Source organism: Sturnus vulgaris, chromosome W (assembly GCF_052056855.1).
Source record: "Sturnus vulgaris isolate bStuVul1 chromosome W, bStuVul1.hap1, whole genome shotgun sequence".
NCBI classification, from domain to species: domain Eukaryota; kingdom Metazoa; phylum Chordata; class Aves; order Passeriformes; family Sturnidae; genus Sturnus; species Sturnus vulgaris.
The window spans coordinates 937160-944064 of record NC_142282.1 but is presented as its reverse complement, the minus strand read 5'-3'; positions in this window follow the sequence as shown (position 1 = coordinate 944064).

The window sequence follows — 6905 nt, the reverse complement described above, 5'->3', positions numbered from 1 at the left end:
CAGCAACACCTGGAAAGGTCCACGCCACTTTGCCACCAGTGGTGCTTCTTTCCACTCCTTAACCAGGACCCAGTGTCCCGGTTGGATGTTGTGAACAGCAAAGTCCAAAGGCAGGGTCTGTGCCAGCTGAGCTTCCTGTCGAAGAGATTTCACAAGAGACAGTATCCGAGCCACATATTGTTTCAAGTACACATCACTTATCTCTATCCCAGCACTCGGCTGAGAATTACAAGGGTAAGGAATTCCAAACATCAATTCAAAGGGAGATAATTGAATATCTCCCCTGGGTCTGGCTCTTATCCTTGCTAAAGCCAGGGGCAGGAGCCGTACCCATGGCATTTTAGTTTCTATCACCAGCTTTAGGAGATGTTTCTTTATTTCTCCATTCATCCTCTCAACCTGGCCTGAACTTTGTGGATGCCAGGGGGTATGGAGGTTCCACTGTATCCCTAAAGCAGTCATAACTCCTTGAAGAATTTTTCCTGTAAAATGAGTTCCCCTATCTGAATCTATTGCTTCCACCATCCCATATCTTGGAATTATTTGTTCCAAAAATATTTTAACAACTGATCCTGTAGTTGCTGACACAGTTGGAAATGCTTCTGGCCACCCGGTTAATTGACATACTATTACCAGAAGATATTTAAATCTTGCCACTCGAGGCATTTCAGTAAAATCCACCTGGCATCTCTGGAAGGGACGTACTGCCCAACGCCTCCCTCCCCTGGCCAGTTTCTTTGTAACTTTGTTGTTGGTTTTAGCACAAGTCAAACAGCCTTCAGTGGCTCGCTTTGCCAGGCTAAAGAGACCAACAGCAGCGTTCATTTTGAGGAAGGCTTCTGCCAGTCCTCGGGAGCCCCAGTGACTCCCTTCATGAAGTTGTTTTAACAATTGTAAGGCTAGAGCTTTTGGTATCCACTGCTTACCATCCCTTGTAAACCAATTATTTTCTCTTTTCTCTGCCCCACTCTTTTTAATTATCTCAAGTTCCTCTGGTGGAAAAGAGAGTTTCTCTGGCAGCGGTGCAGTTACTGGGAGCAAAGGCAGGATCTTAGAGACTTCTGGCAACAATGCAGCTTTGCGAGCTTCTTCATCAGCCAGTCGGTTTCCTATTGCCTCTTCCGACCATCCTGCCTGATGCCCCTTAATGTGGATTATCGCCACCCTTTTTGGTAAATTCACTGCCTCCAATAGGCGAGAGATTAAGTTCTCGTGAGCTAACGTCTTTCCTCTGCAGCTTAATAAACCTCTTTCTTCCCCCATAGTTTTCCAAATGCATGTATCACCCCATATGCATATTTAGAATCAGTAAAGATATTCACTGTCTTGTCCTGGTATAATTCACAGGCTCTCACAAGCGCGTACAGCTCTGCTGTCTGAGCTGACCAGGTGTGTGGTAACCTCCCCCCTTCCCTTAATTGCTTTCCATTCACGATAGAGTATCCTGTAAATCGTTTCCCTTCTACCACCTTGGAGGACCCATCAATGAACACATTCTCTCCCTCAGGCCAGGGAATATCTCGTAGATCTTCCCTAGCCCGTGTCTGGAGGTCTATAACCTGGATACAATCATGGATTTCTTCCTGGCCCCCCTTTTCTCCAGGGCCATTTAAATAAGAGGCTGGATTAAAAATTTCCCCACCTTTAAATTCTAAATCCTCCTGTTCCATTAAACAAGATTCATACTGTAATAATCGAGCACTCGTCATCCACTTAGAGGCTCTCTCAGTTAGCAAAGCTTTAATCTGATGTGGGACTTTAACAATGAGATACCCTCCCCTTGTCAGCTTTCGGGCCTCAGCCACCATCAGAGCTGTGGCTGCACAGTTCTGCAGACAATGGGGCCAGCCTCTGGCCACCGGGTCTAACAACTTAGAAAAACAGGCAACAGGCCTCCGTGTTTCCCCATGCTCTTGCACCAAAATTCCTTTAGCATGACCCTGTTTGACATCCACATATAGCTGAAATTCTTTTTCTGCATCTGGAAGAGCCAAGACTGGGGCGTTAAGCAATTTGTCTTTTAATTTCTTAAAGCTTTTCTCTCCTTCTGGTGTCCATACCACGACATTAGGACTGTTTTGAGTTAAAAAGTTATATAAAGGTCTGGCCACCACAGAAAAATCCTCGATCCATGCTCTACAGTACCCCACCAACCCTAAAAACTGCCGTAACTCCTTTTTAGTCTGGGGTAATGGTACCTGTAAAATCCCTTGTATCCTTTCTGGATCAATACACCGTAACCCTTCAGACAGAATGTGTCCCAAATATTTCACCTTCTTTTCTACTAACTGTGCTTTCTTTTTGGATACTCTAAGTCCCTTTTTTTGCAAGAAAATTAAGCAGCTTTACAGTAGCCTCTTCAACCACCTTTTCCTGTTCCCCTGATAAGAGCAAATCATCTACATACTGCAACAACTTGACTCCTAAGGGTGGAGTAAACTCTCTTAATATTTTCTGCAAAGCTTGCCCAAACAGAACTGGTGACTCTGTATATCCTTGAGGGAGTACTGTCCATGTCAATTGTTGTTTTATCATTTTCCCTCCTTCCTCCTGTTCCCACTCAAAAAGCAAAATACTGTTTACTATCTTCTGTGATTGGACACCCCCAGAAAGCATCCTTCAAATCCAGTACAGAATAATACTGATGTGAAGAAGGGATTTGATTCAGGATTGTGTATGGATCTGGAACTGTGGGATGCCTTGGTTTGACAATCTCATTTATTATTCTTAAATCCTGCACCATTCTGTAGGTTCCATCTGGTTTCTTAACCGGCAGGATAGGAGTGTTATAGGGAGACATACACGGCTCTAAAAGACCTGCTTTTATCAGGGACTCAATAACAGGCTGTAACCCCTTCTTTCCCTCCTTTGAAAGAGGGTATTGCTTTTTAGACACCACTTGTCCTGGTTGCTTCAAAGTAATTTGGAGAGGCTCTATGTCCAGTTTCCCATATTTCCCTGGAGCTGCCCATACTTCCGGATTTATTTTAGTATAAGCCTTTTCAGACATTTTACACAAAGATATCTCAGTTTCGGACTCCGTGTCACTTCTTACAATGCTAATTTGCATTCCCGTTTTAGCCATCAAATCTCTTCCCAGTAAATTACAATCACAATTAGGAACAAACAAGAATTCATGCAGTTCAAATCTGTCCCCCACATCTATTAACAGCGGTTGAATAAAATGCACTCGCTCATCCTTCCCGCTTACTCCTTGAATAACCAAGGATCTTTTTGACAATTTCCCCCCCTTAGGTATAAAATTTAAGGTGGACCGAGAGGCCCCCCGTGTCTACCAAAAAACACACCTCCTCTCGATCCGGACCCACCTTAAAAGTTATCAAGGGCTCCTGAGTGGTGGGTCTTTGGTATAATAGGAGCCCCTGACACCCCTAACAATCCATTTCCATTATCCTCTGGACTTCCTCCTCCTGAGGGTCCAGTTGTTTCTGCAGACACTCGTTTTTCCAATGCCCTTCTGCCCTGCAGATAGCGCACTGGTTCTTCCCCAGCCGCTGTTTGGGTCGGCTGTCCCCTGCCGAGGAGGGAATCCCTCTGCCACTTCCTTGTGGCCGACCCCGTCCCCTCTGTCGCTGGGGACCCCTTGGACCCTGCGGTTTATTCCTCTGGGGCTGCAAAAACTCTGCCATCATCCTTGCTTTAGCTTTTGCCTTTTCCTCATCCCTTCTTACATATATCTGCTGTGTTTTTCTAACCAATTCCTCTAGAGGCTTATTCTGCCACTCTTTATCCTTCTGTACTCTTTTCCGTATATCAGGCCAGGCTTTAGTAACAAATTGTACTTTAAGCGATGTGTTGAAGGCTGGCCCTTCAGGATCCATCCCCCCGTGCTTCCTCAAGGCATCCCTAATCCTCTCCAACCAATGAGAGGGGCTTTCCTGTTTCTCCTGTTCTAACGACAGAGCCTTAGCTATGTTGTTAGTTCTGGGAGCCGCAGACTTGATTGCCCTGATCAAATAAGCACGGCAATCACGGTGAGGCAGACTGGCCTGGTTATTTGGGTCTCACTGGGGGTCTGCCTGGGGGATGGCATCATCCACCGTAGGTGCATTGGGTCCAGCCCCCCCTGCTGCTTGTGGATGTTCATCCTCCCACAGCTGCCGAGCTTTCTGCAAAGTCATTCGTTTCTCTGATGACCCAAACAAAATTCCCAAAAGAAAATCCCAATCCTTCCATGTATAATCCGCATTTCCTAAATATTCCTCTATCTTTTCCCCCACCCCTATGGGATCATCCAAATATGGGGGTAATTCTTTTTTTCAACCCTCTTATATCCTGGGTAGTAAGTGGTACAATTACAAACCCAAATCCTCCCCCTTGACTCCCCAAAGGAACTTGACGGAGTGGCATCTGGTGTACCCCTGTCTCTTGGGGGGCTTCTGATGCCCTAAACTGAGTTCCTCTTCTAGTTCTGGGGGGTGATACAACATGCTGCTCCCCTCCCCCTACACCACCATTATTCTCAGGTGAGGCTGTAGGAATAACATTTCCCTGATCCCCTTGCTCTGAAAGTTGAGGATACAGACGACCTGCAGCTGGCTCTGGGTCTGCTAGCAACACTGGAGGACAAGACGGGGGAAGGTGCTGAAAAACATTCCAATCCTCACCACTTTCCTCTAAATACCTTCACAAAATTCGACACAAATGAATTTTATCTGTTCCATAAGTAGCCATATAAGTCCCCTTGCCAACTTATACTCTGGCCACACAAAATAACAATATTTTACCATAATTTCCATAGTTACTTCTGTGTGAATATACAATCTCTCCCAAGACCTCAGCATTCACCCCAAGGGACTCTCCGGGGGTATGATGGGATCGTCATCCCATTTGCCGGGGCCCCTTCGCGGCTTCACCTTTCCAACCCTCTCTGGGTGCCCCGTTTTACCTGTGCTACCCTCCATGGGTGCCCTCTCAGGTTTGCTCCCCGAAGATCCCATTTTACTCACCGGTGAGATTTTCAGTGGTCCTTCCCTGCGGACTCTTCACGGACCCCCCTGGTCCGCCACTCGTCTGTCTCCTGGACAGTCTCGGGAACCTAATCAATGGTCCGGTACCGGCCGGCACCAAGGGGAGCTGATCACCCAAACTGGGTGAGGCGCCTTCAGCTCCGCTCGCCGCCCGCTGCCCCGGACGGTGGAAAGATCCCGGACGAGCCCCCAAAATTGTCAGGAAAATTAATCCAGAAACACCAGAGGTTTATGTCCAAAAAGGAGACAGAGGAGTCCTTTTTGCTTTATTCGAATAAAGGGAGAGGCCATGGGACATTCCCCTGGGATCTCTCAAATTTTCGGAGGACGAAGCCTCCTTTTATCCTATTTTCCCGGCCGCATTTCCCTCTCTCTTTCCCCATTGGCTGAGGTACTTGAGAGGCACAGACTTCCCAGAACGCCTGATACCTGAAATTCCCCTCTAATGTATAACCCTCCCTTTTAATTTTTAATTCTTATAGAATTCATAGTTTTCCCCCCGTTGCTTCTTTCACCTTTCGATATCCAATTTCATTTATCAGCAGCCCTACAGTTTGTTTGTAAAGGCAAATATCTCTTTCCATTCATCAATCAGTGGAATCCATCCCATTGTTTCTTTTATCTCTCAGTGCTAGCCTTATCTACAGGCTGATCCACAACTCATTTGTAAAGACAAATTCAACATTCCTCTCACCTTTTTCCATTCTTTCCTCAGCTTCATTGTTATAACCAGCAGATCTGCTGGGGTAGAGGTCCCTGAAATGTTTGTCTATACCACCATTTTCATACTGAATACATCAAAAGCAGACCCAAGGTTTGCACAGGCAGCCCCTGGGACACACAATAGTCTCTACTGGTTTTCTTCAACTCATTCACATAAAATACCCTAATCACTGTTGGGGGTTGAATTGTTCCCTTTTCTTTCTGTGGAATTTCTCCCATTGTTATGTTAAGTATTTGTGGCTACACCTTAGTAGCTATAGTCTTCTCTCGAAGGGGGGTGGGGGGATGGGGGGAGACCTGAAAAGGAAAGGTGGAAGAGCGGTCTGGAGTGGGCTCTCTGGTTCTCGTTTCGCTCGTGGAGTGGAAGGAGGACGGCCCGTGCTCAGATCTGGCATCTCCCCTGCCATCCCAGCGCCGAGATCCACGCTCCCTGTCATTGGACATCGCTCTGCTGCTTTCCCACTTCATCCTACTATCTCCGGACACTCTGCTGAGCACCACAACCGACACCGTGAGGGGGGAGTCGCTCCTCCATCCCTCTCACACCTGGGCCGCTGCCGCCATCACCCAGCCCTCTTCAACTGCGTGGGACCTGCCCTGCCCACAGCACCGGTAACTGAGTGCAGGGAGAGGGAGCCTGTAACCAAAAGGGACTGGAACTGAGTTACACTGTTCTGTTTTGTTGTCAATTTTTATAGCTGTTGTTGTTTCTGCTATTTTGCCTTGTTAGATATCAGTAAAGAACTGATATTCTTATCCCCATATCTCCTGCCTGACAGCCTCTGATTTGAAACTAAAATAATTAGAAGGGAGGGGGTTGCACTCTGCATCTCAGGAAAGGGGTTCTCACCTTTCCTTAGAAAAATACCTGTCTTTCAAACCAAGACAATCACCCACTCTATTTTCTCCTCTTTGCTCTATTCCATTTCCACCCAAGCCTTTCCTCACACAATTTTGCTGTTTCTTCTCAGTATTCTTCTCATATACAACCCCAAGATGCAGGGACCAAATGCGACTTTCTACACACAAACTTTAGAATCTCAGGCTCAAAATCGACTTGTTTAGTATAATATCTCAATTCACACAGGGGACATATATCCTGTTGGTTATCAGAGGAACTCTTTTCACAACTTCTACACTGTAAAAAACCCACGCGAGGTGTCCACCCCTTGATCTTTTGACGTCTCTAAA